Here is a 15,341-nt window from a genome sequence, read left to right as displayed (position 1 = left end):
GAAAGGACTAGAGTTGGGGTGGGGTGGGCTGGGATGGACGTAGGGGCTAGGGGGTAGGATGGGAGAGGAGGGTAGTTGAGAAGCTAGAGTTGGTTGAAAAGCTAGGCCCTGTAGCATCTGACTTTACAGTCCCATCCGCTAGAAGAGCTGCATAATGGCAAAGCAGTAGGAATTCTGGTGCCAAGTCGAGCGCTTCTGCAGGGCAAAACCAACTAACGTCTCCCCGCTGCCCAGGGGCAATTGCAGGCCTGTCCACTCCACTTTTCTGCCAAGTCGCCAAGAGACTCGGCGCTTAATTCTGCCTCCTCACATGTGGCCGCCTCCTCCCTCCCCACATCCGGCAGGTGCTTCAACCCCAGGAGCCGGGTGATTAGAAGTCCCAGCTGACTAGCGGCCGCAGGGAGAGGTGGGCGGGGCAACACCCCAATGGGCAGTGCTCCGGGTCGGAATTACAGGTTATGCTTGCGAGGCAGGCAGCGCCGGAGGCATTCGGTCTCGAAGCCGCCACTAGCGCCAACGTGGCACTTTGGGCTGGGGGCGGGGGAGAGAACATTCCTGGAGGCTTGCCCGCGGTACCCGGGGTCTGCCAGACCCCGCCCCGGCCTGCCCCCAGCAGCCTACAGAAGCTGCGCGGCAGTACAGTGTGTAGAGTCGGAAACTGAGCTCTTCAGCCAGGGAGGGGACGTTGTTCAGTCAGGCTCGGTCCAGAAGGAGCTGGCCCGAGATAGAGCGGCTTGGGCTGGCCTCTTCATCAACCCCGAGGTTGGGGGCCGGGCCTCCGCCTGGGCCTCTGGACCGCCCAGAGGAACAGGATCCGCATGCGCACCGAGGGCTTGTGAAGTCGAGTTCTCGGAAGCGGTCGGTAACTCTCAACGCAGCCAAGCCCTTTCATTCAGGGGTTCCTTAGCCGCGTAGACGCCACGCCTGACTAGAGGAACTCTCATGAGGTGGGGGTAGGCAGACACACAGTCATGCAGGTCTATAAAACGCAGAAGGGGTCGCGAAGCAAACTTCACGCGATGCCTCCTAACTGTCGCGAGAATCAAAACAGGAAGTCTAGGAATGCCGAACAGGAAAAGCCCGCGGGTTTTAAATTGGAAAAGAATGGGCGGAGCCAGGTGTGGCTGGCAGGGTAATTCTTTGTCCTTGGGCCTGGGGGCAACTGAAGTGTTGATCTGGAGCAGAAGCGAACTGTAAGAGAACTGCGGGAAGCCCTGAAAAAAAGGAGAGGATGGGGGACTTGAAATTGCGGGGCCAACTGTTGGAGCCACCTAAGGACAGGTCTCTGGCTGTGGTTTACAAAGTACCTTGAGGGCGGAGATCGATGTCTTGGTTACAGAGCGCGAGCAATCTGGGATCTCTTAATGAATTGTTGTTGTCTGTTAAGTCGTGTCTTACTCTTGCAAACCAATGAATTGTAGCCGCCAGGCTCCTCTGCCCATGGGATTTTCTAGGCAAGAATACTGGTGTGGATTACCATTTCCTTCTCCGGGGGATTTTCCGGACCCAGGAGTGGAAGCCGCGTCTCCTGCTTTGGCAAGCGGATTCTTTACGACTGAGCCACCTGGGAAGCCCCTGGCTTCTAAAACCAGGAGCCAGTATTTAAATAGCAAACTCCACAGATCTAGAAACTTCACTTATCCCACCTTGTTGCCGGCTATTTACTTTCAGCCTTTGCTATGCTCTTAGCGTCTGGTTTTAGGAATTGTGACTAACACAATTCTGATCTTGGGAACCTAGCCCTTCTCCTGGCAGCACAATAAATTCGAGGTAAATATTTATGGATTAAATGTAAAAATTTTCCAGAGTGTAAAAGTCAAGTTTACCGTGAATTTTCAGTTGCTGACAAAGGCTGGATCGACAGGGAAGGAGCGCCCTCTGGTGGTCTTGTGGTTGGTGACTAGAACATGACCGTGAATACAGTAAGCATCAAAAATGTTGACTCTGCTGCTAAGTCACTTCAGTCGTGTCCGACTCTGTACGACCCCATCCCTGGGATTCTCCAGGCAAGAACACTGGAGTGGGTTGCCATTTCCTTCTCCAATGCATAAAAGTGAAAAGTGAAAGTGAAGTCGCTCAGTCATGGCCGACTCTTCGCGACCCCATGGACTGCAGCCTACCAGGCTTCTCCGTCCATGGGATTTTCCAGGCAAGAGTGTTGACTCTACAGATCTGCTTTTATCTATTTTTTTTAAGGTTATAAAGGGGACCTGATTTAAATCGGAAGAGGGGTCAAAGTGGACAACTTCATTATTTCTTTTTTCTTTTTGGCCTCCACACCGCACAACCTGTGGGATCCTAGTTATGGGACCAGGTGACCAGGGATGGAACCCCGCCCCCTGCCCCCAAAGCGCTGAGTACTAACTACTGGACTACCAGGGAATTCCCAGGAGATCTGATTTTATTAAGGAGAGATTTGTTCCAGGAAAACTCCACATATTGTAAAAGTCCTTTCAGAAGGAAATTTTTTGCTTAAGACACAATTTGAAAGTTTAGATTCTTCTCCATTTCCTTATCATCTGACACTTTGTCCACTAAGGCTCCAAAACACATTCAGTAACATTTATTTGCATCATAAATAGTAAAGAAATAGCAAAAAAAAAAAATGTGCATACTCATACTTTGAAAATGTTGACTCAGTTTGACCAGACCATGCAAAACTGCTGAGCCACAAGAAAAGGGTTCTTTTTTTTTTTAACTGGAAGATAATTATTTTACAATATTGTGATGGTTTCTGCCATACATCAGCATGAATCAGCCACAGGCATACAACTGTCCCCTCCTTCTTAAACCTCCCTCCCCATCCCACCCCTCTAGGTTGTCACAGAGCTTTGGGTTCCGGGCATCATACAGCAAATTCCCACTGGCTATCTATTTTACGTATGATAGTGTATATGTTTCCATACTACTCTCTCAAGTCGTCTCACTCTCTCCCTCCCCCACTGTGACCAAAAGTCTGTTCTTTATGCCTGCATCTCTTTTGCTGCCCTGCAAGTAGGATGATCAGTACCATCTTTCTAGATTCCATATATATGTGTTATTATGTGATGTTTGTCTTTCTGGAAGGATTGTCTTAATTCAGATGATGTAGCTACAGCAAAGGATGCTGGGTGACAGCATCCTTTTGCATCAGCATGAGGGAGACTAGTTCAGAAGAGGAGGGTTAAGTTAAAATTTGTTGAAGTACAGATAATCCCGCCTCTTACCCCTCCTCACTTTTTCCTGTAGATGCTTGTACTGAAGAAGAAATGAGGTATAGAATATAGTGGGCTTTCCACTGTGAATCATAGCCTGGAGTTCACAGGTTATCATACCTTTACTTTCTTTCAGTCCCTGACCCATGAGATAATTTTTAAATATAATGACAGTATGAAATGGGTCCTAGACCGATGAGCAACATAAGATGAAGCAAGGCATAAAGGATCAATGAGGTAAAAAATTTCTTGATAAGATACTTGGGAGGACTCACACATTCTAACCTGTCACTTCTTGAACCCTGTTTTGATATGACTGGTGAAAATAATAGGGTTGCAACTTTGAGGAAAAAGCAGAAGTGAAACAATTGGTCCAGACTGACCCATTAGAGATGGATACAGAGGAATTGTGCTTCCCCTGAACATTAGAATCAGTTAAGTCAAAAAAGGCTCAGCATAGATAATTAAGATAGAATACCTTGTAGCTAGCTGGGTCTTCCCAGGTGGCACCTAGTGGTAAAGAACCTGCCTGCTAATGCAGGAGATGTAGAGACATGGGTTCAGTCCCTGGGTTGGGAAGATTCCTTGGAGGAGGGCATGGCAGCCCACTTCAGTATTCTCGCATGGAGAATCTCTTGGACAGAAGAGCGTGGTGGGCTACAGTTCATAGGGTCGCAAAGAGTCGGACATGACTGAAGTGACTTAGCACGCATGCATACACCTTGTAGCTACCTACTATGACGAATAGGTGAACTCAGTCAAAATAAAAAATTTGTGTAGGAAAATAGGGTTAAGTGAAAAGAAGAAGTGTATGAATACTGATTACAGCTGTATAAATATTTATTACACATATCATCAACGAACACCCTAAGGGAATTCAGAATGAGGCATATGGTTGAGTGTAATGCTTACAATCCTTTATTTTGTAAAATTATTTTTTATAATAAAGTAGAAACTGTTTTTATAGGTAAATTAGGATGGTAAGATAAGTGTAAAACGTTGGGATAACCAGATAAGAAGGTAGGCATTATAAGTTAGCTGCAAAAAATGGTACCAAATGAAAGCTGCTATCCAGGAGACTAGCTATCTGGAAAACAGAAGCATTAAGGCAAGTTGAATGAGCTTTAAGACATGCAGAAAGAAATCAGGTGAAATTTTTCTTCAGTTTACTTTTCTTATGTCAGGGGAGGCAACTCCTCCCTCCAGGTTCCCATTTTCCCATGCACCGTTGAGATGGAAATCATAGTTCCATCTAACCTAATAATTTGGCCATGTTTTTGTATTAGTAAACTTAGAAAAGATGTTAAAATCATTGAATCTTTCTACATTTCTGTTCACTTTGTTTTTAACCTTTTTATTTTACTTCAAAGTATAACATACAAGAGGAAAAGTGCACAAAGTAGAGTTCAATTAATACAAAATGAACACTCACATGATCATCTTCCAGGTCAAGAAATACAACATTGTTTACATGCCCAGAAGCTCCCATCATGATTAGTCCCCCCTTTTCCTCCTAGATAACCACTTCTAAACTCTATATTTCAATTTTACCTGGTTTCGACTTTTATATAAACCAGGACACACCTAGGAATAGAATCACTGCTTCATGTGATATGCTTACATTCAACTGTAGTTAACTACCAAACTATTTTTCCAAAATTTCTTCCCATTGTGCCACATCCTTGCCAATACTTGGTGTCATCAGTCTTTTTCATTTTAGCCATTAAATAAATTAGAGATTATGATTCTAAGATGGCCAGTTCACAAGGATTTCCTTCCCTTTATTTTGAGAAATGTTTAGATTTGCATAGAAATTACAAAAATAGCACAAAAGGTTCCCATCCATGTACCTTTCACTCACCCTGTCCCAATGATAAATCTTATATGACCATGATATAATTATCAGAACCAGGACATTGACATTGCTACAATACTATAAACTATGGGCCTTAATTCAGATTTTACCTGTTTTTACATATATTCATGTAGGTGTGTGTGTATATAATTAAAAATTTAAGGTGAGTTAATGGGCCTTCTGGTGTTTGAGAGGTAAAGTTCATGCTAAGGGAAAAGCCAGTAGAATCTGCAATACCAGACAAAATGTCCTTTAATATGTAAGTTGCTTTTCCAATTATTACCCAGAGTCATTGAAGGGAAGGGAGGCTAATTGTCAGGAAAGCTAGACACTCACACATTTCACAGTCCACATCTACCTGCTGGGATGAGTCCCAGGTTCACTAACTGAAGACTACTTGTTGTTATGGCACACTCAGAACAGAAGATCTGGTGATGACAAAATGATGTTCTCCAAAGTAGCAGGCTCTTCAGTCCTGCCTGACTTTTTACTTGATTTTGTGTGAGGCCAGTGAGACACCTTCCTGCTGACACCTCTACAGTGATCCCTCATTTCTCCCACCTTTATTTTATATAACATCCAAATGATTACCAAATGATCTCTAGTACATACCTTTATACTGAAAGTCACACCAGTATATCCAAACTGATGAATCTATTTCTCATATTTTCTTTCAAGCAGCCAAGGAAGAAGGCCATAAGCAGTGCCAGCCTACATTATACTTATGGCCCCCAGAAAAAGCATTAGTACATCAAATTGCTCTAATACTTTGGCCACCCGATGTGAAGAGCTGGCTCATTAGAAAAGGCCCTGGTGCTGGAAAAGATTGAGGCAGGAAGAGATGGGGACGACAGAGGACAAGATGGTTGGATGGCATCACAGACTCAATGGACATGAGTTTGAGCAAGCTCCGGGAGATGGTGAAGGACAGGGAAGCCTGGCGTGCTGTGGTCCATGGGGTCGCAAAGAGTCAGACACGACTGAGAGACTGAACGACAACAACATCAAATTGCAGGGAACTATGTTCTTGACTCTGCTGGAGTGATGTGCTCAAAAGGAATTAATCACATGGCCAAGGCCTGACCAGCCTGGAGCTTGTTTCCCCTGCATCAGGGGCAGTCGATGCCCCACTCATTTACCACTGACCACCCCAGAGATTACCTGGAGATGGTTCCTGTACCATCTCATGGGTTTCTCTACCTGTTGAGTCCTCTGGCCCTTAGACTGAGCTCAGCTAGCAGGGCAAGCTAAAAATGCCAGAGTTAACTCAGGAGCAAGCTGTAGCCAGTGAAGCCAAGAGTTGGAGGATAAATACCCCTGCTTCCTTTCCTTTCAGTGGGATAATTCTGTGCTGTATTCTGTCCAGGCATGTAGAAGGGTTCTCCCTCACTGATGCACCCTTTATTTGCTTTCCCTCACTTCTCTCACTTCCTCTTTCCCTCATTGTTTTTGTGGATAACCTCTTAGGTCAGGTTCTGCTTTCTGAGGAATCAAAATTAAGATAGGTTCTGTAGAGGGAGGAGGCCAACTGAACAGTCCCATCAAGACCATATGGGCCAGGAAAGGTTCTTGGACTCCAAACTACATCTGTTAGTGGCAATAGCCTTGCTTCTGTCCCACTTTCAAATAGACCTTAGCATTGGCTTCTGTGGCAAGTTAGACAATAGGTTAGTATCCAAGATTCTCCTGAGCTGGTTGTTTCCCTGAAGCCAAGGAAGAAGCTGAGAAATGTATGCTAGAACTCCAAGGAAAAACTGGTGGGAGGCTTTTTCACGGGCTGATGGAAAATGGAGAGGACCTAACAGTAAGCCAGGAACTACTTGGCTTTTAGGTAACCAAATCACAGAGAATCCTGGGCTCAGAGAGCATCACAATATGGTATATATAATGCTGAGCAGAGAACAATTGCCACCTCTGTTCAGTGTGGACAGTTTGCTACTAACAGAACAAACATGTTAGAACATGGGCTAGAAAGACAAAACATGAGGGTCAGCATAAACCTTAGAGCATGTTCATGAGTCCATAAACCATAAAAAAAAAAGTTCCATAAACCTTACATGTCAATGTGAAACAGCCCTACAAATCCCCAATCCCTTAGTGTATTTTCCACCATTCTCCCCAGGCATAAAATACAGGAAGAGTGGCACCTAAAGATGACAATCAGGCAAACTCTGCCTCACAAACCTTCTGCTGATTCTGTGCCCTAACTGGGGGACACCTCAGGGGGAATTTGTTGAGTAGATTCACACTGAAGTTGAGCTCAAGAATTGTGTAGAAATACGGCGCTTTAAATTAAGGAACTGAGATCTTAGGGGCCCTGGGACTTGATTTGCTGCCACACTGCCCTCTACAACATTTTTTTTTAAAGATTTATTTATTTTTTAATGGTTATGTAGGGTCTTCGTTGCTGTGCGAGGGCCTTCGAGTTGTGGCAAGCCAGGACTACTTTCTAGTTGCCGTGGCCAGGCTTCTCATTGCAGTGGTCTCTTGCTGCAGGGCACGGGCTGTAGGCTCGTGGGCTCTAGCTGTGGTGCATGGGCTGAGTTGCTCTGCGGCATGTGAGATCTTACCTGACCACAGATCGAACCCATGTCCCCCTGCATTGACAAGCAGATTCTTTACCACTGAATCACCAGGGAAGCCCCTTCTACAACATTTTAAAAGAATCTAGAGTCTAGATTTATCACAAGAGAGAAGGCTGCTGTATATCAGTCTTGTGCTTTGGGAACTGTCAAGCTCCCAGCTGCTGGGTGCTGTCTGCAAAGCAGGCAGCAGCTGCAGTGGGAGGCAGCTTAAAAGGCTCCATAATCTAGGAAGGGCCTCTGAGAAGTTCTTATTTTACCATAGAATTCAGGCTTTCAGTCAGCTTGGCCAGCAGCTGTGACCCATCTGAACCTCAGTTTATTCTAAGAAACAAGGAATTCAGCCTTCAAACATGTTGTATTTGGCATAGTGGGTTTTCTTCTTAATTGCCAATATTTAAATAATGAGAAATTTTGTATAAATTTAGGGGCCAGGATGTTCAGAGAGGCCTAAGGGAGAGTTCCTAGTGCTGTTCCTAATGCTGAGATTAGGAAGTGAGAAAAGTTGGACCTAGTGTCTAAGCTCTGAATGCTGCCAGATTTTTTGGAAAGAGAAGAAAACCCAGGGAATCTGGTCCACCCTGCAACCACTGAAGATGAGCATTGGCTGCTGCTGCAGTGGGGCTGGCCCTACCCAGCTCACCACAGTCCTGACCAGGCTTACCTCCCTCACTTAAGATTCCTGCTGGTCCATCTGGCTTTTGAGTTTATGATCCTCGAACTAAATGGTTCCTTCAGCTCTAACATGCGGTAATAACAATGGCAATAGTTACCGCTTATCACACCATTCCAGTGTTTCAGGCACTGTGGCAAGCAATATACATACATCGGCTAGTTTCAGACTTACAAAGGTGGTATTATTAACCTTACTTTTTAAATGAGAGGACTGAGGTACAGACCTGGAAGTAAATTTGCCCACTATCACACTGACCAGTAAGCAACAGAGCCAAGATTAGAACCTAGGGCTAACAACATCCAAGGCCTGATTCTAACCACCACATTATCCTGACATTATCACTACATCTTTGTCAGCCTCACTCCAGTGCAGCTGGAGCTGGAACTGCAGCTGGTGTCTTATCGTTTAAATACCCCATATTCAGGAGCCAAGCTGTAGAAATGCAGGTGAGTGTGTGCCCAGACAGCAGGTCAGGAGATGGGGAGATGATGGGGAACCTCGTTGGTCACAGCATCTGGTCACCTGAGACCAAAGTGCTTCAGAGCTGGCATCAAGAGGGGGAACTTCCCGGGGGCAGTGTTTTGGACTCCCTGCTCCCAGTGCTGGGGGCCAGGTTCAATCCCTGGTCAGGCAACTAGATCCCATATGCAGCAAATTAAGGTCCCACATGTTGCAACTAAAACTCAGCACAGTCAAATAAAATATTTTTTTTCAAAAGAGAGAAGACAAGAGAGATGAGCTTGGGTTTCTGGGGAGGCAATAGGGGGAAGGCAGGCTAGTCCCCTGTTAGAGGCCTTGGAGAGAACCCCCAGCTGCTCCTAGTGCTGGGAAAGGCAGTGGGAGATGAGAGCATTTACAGATGGCTGATACCTGAGCTGCTGGTGTTGGCAGGAACCATCCTGGGTATATGTGGTTGGGCTGGAGGTCCTGGTGAGTGGGAATGAGGTGGTTTCCTGAGCTGGGGGGCAGTGTGAGCCTCAGAGCCATGGGGCTTCAGGGCCTCTCTACCCTCCTTGCTTGAGTGGTTGGTCTGTGGTGACCAGGAGGCTCCTTTGCAGGAGGCAGCCCAGCTACCTCACAAGAGAAAAAATAGCATTGGAGCCCTCCTTAGGTGCAGAAGCACAGCAATTTACCCAAGGCCTCCAGACCACGGCCAGGTGCAATAATACATGGAAGTGGGAGGGGAAGGGAGGAAAGGTCACGTCCGGAGGCGCCTGGCTCGGCCCGGGGGCTGGGACGCCACACACCTGGCGGGGAGCAGGCAGGAAGAGGCGCTGTCTGGGGGTGAGGGCACCAAGCGGTTCCGCGGGTGACCCGGAGCCCTGAGCCCCGCGGCTTGGCTGAGGTCCCACATGCGAGACCCGGAGCGGCCCCTGCGAGAGCCGAGAACGCCGCAGGCAGGTGGCAGCGCCGGGCGAGGAGGCCGACGGAGGCAGCTCTCCAGCCCCGCTGAGGAGCCGGGTGCGTCCGCGTCCCACCTGTGTAAGGGCACCTAGCCCGCGGGAGGAGGCGCGGGAGTCCGAGCGGGTCGGATTCCCAGCCAGCTCTCTCCTCACAGGAGGCGGCCCATTATCCGGCGTCGTTAAAGAGCAATTAGATGGAAATTAAGCCGAGAACAAGTATTGATTATCTCATTAAGGCCGGGGGAGCCCTGTCTGTCGGGCGAGAGTTTACAGCGGCTCACCCCATTATCTGCAAGGTGAAAGCCTGCGGTCATCAACACCTAGTGAAGTATCGATCTGGTCCCAAACCCAGTCCCACCCCTTTCCCCTAGAATGAGGGTTCTAAAAGGTGACACTAGGGGTGTGAAAAGGTGGAGGAAGAACTCGGCCCCCAACTCTCTCTGTCCTAGCTCGTTCTCTGTAGTTGCCTTCCTTTCCTGCTCCCAAATAATTTCACACCCTGGTGCTGGCCAGGGCGTGGCTGTAGGTGTGGGGATGGGAGAGGAAGGTCAGAGGTAAGTCACAACCCTCCAGGCCTGGAGAGATGAGACTCCCCTAGTTTTACATCTAAGGAAGAGAAACTAGAGTTGAGACTTCATGGAAAGAATTTGCCCCAGCTGACACAGCGTACAGGGCACCTCCAGGCCCCAAGCCCCTGGAGGGAGGGGGAAAGGCTTCGTTCTGGTTGACCACCATCGCCAAAGGCAGAGACACCTGGGACCACCCCACAGATTTTCCAATGCTTAGAAACCTCAGAATTCAGAAGACATTTCCTTAGGATCCCAGATGATGTGACATTTGGAGAAAAATCACAGTGTTTTGGAGACAAGAATTTTTTTCATCCTAGCTTTGCTTCTAGTTTGGTTGTGTGATCTTGGACAAGTCACTTTGCCTCTTCAGGCCACAGAATCCTCTAAAGAATGGAATCGAAAGAGCTCTATGGCTCTTGAGTCCTCAGACACCATAATCTGACCAACGAACTGCTGAGCTCCTGCCTGGTAGGGGCTTCCCAGGTGACTCAGTGGTAAATAATCTACTTGCCAATGCAGGAGATTCAGGTTCAATCCCTGAGTGGGGAAGATCCCCCCTAGAAGACATGGCAACCACTCCAGTATTCTTGCCTTGGAAATCCCATGGACCGAGAAGCCTGGTGGGCTACAGTTCATGCGGTCACAGTAGAGTTGGACATGACAGTGACTAAACAACAAGAACTCACAGGTAGACACTAGGGAGGCAGCTGAGTGCCCAGCTTCTGCCCTCACTCCACAAGCTATGACCTCAATGGAGAGAAGATATCAAACTGATAATCACAGAAATTGTAATTCACAATTATGAATTAGAAGAGTACAGATGCTGTGAGGGTGTTTAAGAAGAGGGTGGTGGAATTTACATAGGAAACACATTTCCATTACACACACACACACACACACACACACACAGAGGGAACAAGCCTGTTGCCCACTCATCCACTGACCACAAAATTACTGAAGTGCTCCACACTTGATCTTAGCCAAAAGGCTGAGGCTCCAGAGCCCATGGTGAGTAAAGCGGTGGTCCCTTCCACCTGGAGGCCAGCTTCAAGTAGGAGAAGGAGACAATGACATAATAAACAGATAAAGGTAAAAGTACACACATGGTCCCTATACTGAAAAATATGACATGGGGATATGAGTGAGAATAAGAAAAGGAATTTACTTGGAAGAGGGGGGTCAAGGGAACCTCTCTGAGGAAGCAAAGATCAGTCCATAATTTAAAATCAAAAGCCCTTCAATCAAACCCACGGGAGGAAGGGAGAGGGCTCACCTTCCTCCCCTATTGGCCTAGCCTCAGACCTTTGCCCAGGTCGGAGATGGAGAAGGGAATAGAATTGCGGTCTCTGGCACTCCTTACCCTCTTGTGGGGCTCACCTGATGGAAAGGAGGTGAAGAGGGATGGCGGCGGGTGGTGCGGCAGGCACCAGGTTGGCCAGCGCAGAGCGAGCGGCGCTGCAGCGATGTCTGGGCTCATCTCCCTGCCCCGGAGCCCGGCAACTATTAATCTTGGTTGACGGTTTCTAATGTCCTAATTGGTAGGTGGGGAGAGCGGCCCAGTCCGCCCTAAAGGTAGAAGCAGCTAATGGGCCTCTTCATCACCGCCAGGAGCGAGTCCCTGGTGGAGAGCGAAGGGCGCTTCAGCAGGTGAGACGCGGGGCTGGCAGCGACCCTTAATGAAGCTGCGGGAGCGGCGGCGGGACCGCGAGGGAGCCGGGGAGGGAGGTGGTTCCGGGGGTGAGAGAAGAGGTCGCCCATTCCCGCCCGGCAACCCAGCTCCGAGGCTCACCTGGGCACACATTGTCTGAGGAGACCTCCTGGGGGCTCAGTGTTGGGGGTGAAGGTGCTGGGTTAGCCTTGCGCAGATAGGAATCTTTTCAGAGGTGACAGGAGTTGGGTAGGATATACACGGGGAGGAGGAGTGTCTGAAAGCCCAAGCCCCTCTACCATAAGCAACGGCTGGGCACGAAGTGGGCACTCTGATGTGTGTTGACCTAGGAGGCCTGGGCCCTACGTGTGCGGGTAAGTAGATGTTAGGAGCAAGTGTGAATTCGCGGGCCTCTGGGACTCCATGACTCTGGAGCTCCTGGTCTTTTCATAGTTGTGTTCCTTCCCCCTCGGAGACTCACTTTCCCTTCTGGGGAGGGTTGGTAAGCTCTCAGTCCTCCAGCTCTCAAGCCCCTCTCTTCCACCAGCACCTGCTAGCGGGATCTGTCTCTAACCCAATCCTTCCAATGCAGCCCTCCTCACCCCCGCCCCCATCCTGGTCCAAACTGCCCGAGGAAGAGAAGCGGGGCGGGGTGGAGGGGGAGGTGTCCCCCACGCAACCGGGTGGGCGCCTCTCCTCCGCCCTCCGCAGGGGCCTGCCGCGCTTCTCCGCGGGATTCGCTGTCTCTCACTCGCCGTCAGCCTCTTTCCCGCCCCCTCCCTCTTCCAGCCGCATCAGAAATATATTGTATTCTCACCTAATCCTGTTCAATTACAGCATAATAAAACACATAATAAAAACCTAATTCATTTTTCTCCTGCGCCCCCCATCTCCCGGCATCTTCTTGCTCGGGATTAAAAATTTGTCTTCATGTTTGTGGCACCGCAGTCCCGGTGCCTCCGCATCTTTAATGTATGAGCCGGGAGTTAGGGACCCGCGGGTTCTGCAGTCTTCGCGCCGGAAAGGCGCCCACCAGTCACCTAAGGACGCGGGCAGGGGAGGAGAAAGAAGAGTAATCCAGCACTGGGCCTCACCAGCATCCACCCGCCCCCTCCCCAGGGATAGTGGCGGATTAAAGGCCAGCAGATTTCGAGTGACCGCGAGATAGCGCGTCCATTCTTCCAACAGACCCAGCGTGGCCTCCAGGGGGCTTAGTGTGGGGCAGGTCTCTGGGGATTTTACCAAGGAGGCTGGGCTACCTGATGCAGCTCAGCTGAAGGTACAGAGCAGAGCCAGGCAAGGAGGGCTCCCTGCTGTCTTCAGCCTCCCTTCTCTCCTTTGCTTCTGATCTGAGCTGACCCCATCAACACACTCTGGCTTCCAACTTTAGCAGCACCATCCCCAGTCCCTAGGGACACTCTACAACCCTCTGATCAGTGTGAACCACTGGATCACTGAAACAAGGTTAGAACTCCCCAGAAGGAATTATTAAGAATTTAGTAAGAGGACTTCCCTAGTGGTCCAGTGGTTGGGAGTCGGCTTGCTAGTTCAGGGGACATGGGTTCGATCCTTGGTCTGGGAAGATTCTACATGTCTTGGTCAGCTAAGCTCCACACCAGCTACTAAAGCCTGCAGGCCTAGAATCTGTGCTCTGCAACAAGAGAAGCCACTGCAATGAGATGCCCGTGCACTGCCACTAGAGAGTAGCCACCACTTGCCACGACCAGAGAAAGTCCACACAAGACTTAAAAAAAAAAAAAAAAAAAAAAAGCTTTACTATTAAAAAATAAATTTAAAAAATTAAATTAATTTTTAAAAAGGAATTCAATAAGAGAAAATTTTCCCACAAAGGCACAGTACGTAGGGAGCTTAGAGAGGGCAAGTCTGAGACCCAAATGCAACCCAGTGATATTCCTTCATTTCTTCCTTCATTCAACTAGGGCAGGAGTTACCAAATTTTCTATGTTAATAGAGCCCTTAGTTTTTCAGGAATTTTTTTCACAGTACTCTAGGCCAAAAGAAATATCTAACAATTCCCTTTAAATACTTAGTTCCACAACAACTTAATATTTACATCCTAACTTCTTTGTGCAGCTGTTTGAAAACCTAACACACATAAACTGGAAGAAAAATAGAATGGTTTTACATTATTCTTAAGTCTGATTATTTACCAATGAATGGAAAGTGTGTGCCTGTTGGGCTCTGCATACCTTCTCAAACCTTGGAATCAGTTTGGATACTGCCATCATTTCCTGTTCCACAATGACTTTTGTGTAGTTCTTGTTTTTTGTCATAGCAACCATCAAAAACCCAGTTTTGCAAAGACATCTTTGAAAGTAAGGTTCAGTTCAGTCGCTCAGTCATGTCCAACTCTTTGCGACCCCACGAATCGCAGCACGCCAGGCCTCCCTGTCCATCACCAACTCCCGAAGTTTGCTCAAACTCATGCCCATCAAGTCGGTGATGCCATCCAGCCATCTCATCCTCTGTCGTCCCCTCCTCCTCCTGCCCTCAATCCCTCCCAGCATCAGGGTCTTTTCCAATGAGTCAATTCTTCGCATGAGGTGGCCAAAGCATTGAAGTTTCAGCTTCAGCATCCTTCCAATGAACACCCAGGACTGATCTCTTTTAGGATGGACTGGTTGGATCTCCTTGCAGTCCAAGGGACTCTCAAGAGTCTTCTCCAGCACCACAGTTCAAAAGCATCAATTTTTCGGTGCTCAGCTTTCTTCACAGTCCAACTCTCACATCCATACAAAACCACTGGAAAAACCATAGCCTTGACCAGATGGACCTTTGTTGGCAAAGTAATATCTCTGCTTTTTAATATGTATCTAGGTTGGTCATAACTTTCCTTCCAAGGGGTAAGCGTCTTTTAATTTCAAGGCTGCAATCACCATCTGCAGTGATTTTGGAGCCCAAAAAAATAAAGTCTGACACTGTTTCCACTGTCTCCCCATCTATTTCCCATGAGGTGATGGGACCAGATGACATGATCTTAGTTTTCTGAATGTTAAGCTTTAAGCCAACTTTTTCACTCTCCTCTTTTACTTTCATCAAGAGGCTTTTTAGTTCCTCTTCACTTTCTTCCATAAGTGTGGTGTCATCTGCATATCTCAGGTTATTGATATTTCTCCTGGCAATCTTGATTCCAGCTTGTGCTTCTTCCAGCCCAGCATTTCTCATGATGTACTCTGCATACAAGTTAAATAAGCAGGGTGACAATTTACAGCCTTGATGTACTCCTTTTCCTATTTGGAACCAGTCTGTTGTTCCATGTCCAGTTCTAACTGTTGCTTCCTGACCTGCATACAGGTTTCTCAAGAGGCAGGTCAGGTGGTCTGGTATTCCCATCTCCTTCAGAATTTTCCACAGTTTATTGTGATCCACACAGTCGAAGGCTTTGGCGTAGTC

Source organism: Muntiacus reevesi, chromosome 2 (assembly GCF_963930625.1).
Source record: "Muntiacus reevesi chromosome 2, mMunRee1.1, whole genome shotgun sequence".
NCBI lineage: Eukaryota > Metazoa > Chordata > Mammalia > Artiodactyla > Cervidae > Muntiacus > Muntiacus reevesi.
The sequence above is the reverse complement of the archived record's forward strand: the minus strand, read 5'-3'. Positions refer to the sequence as shown.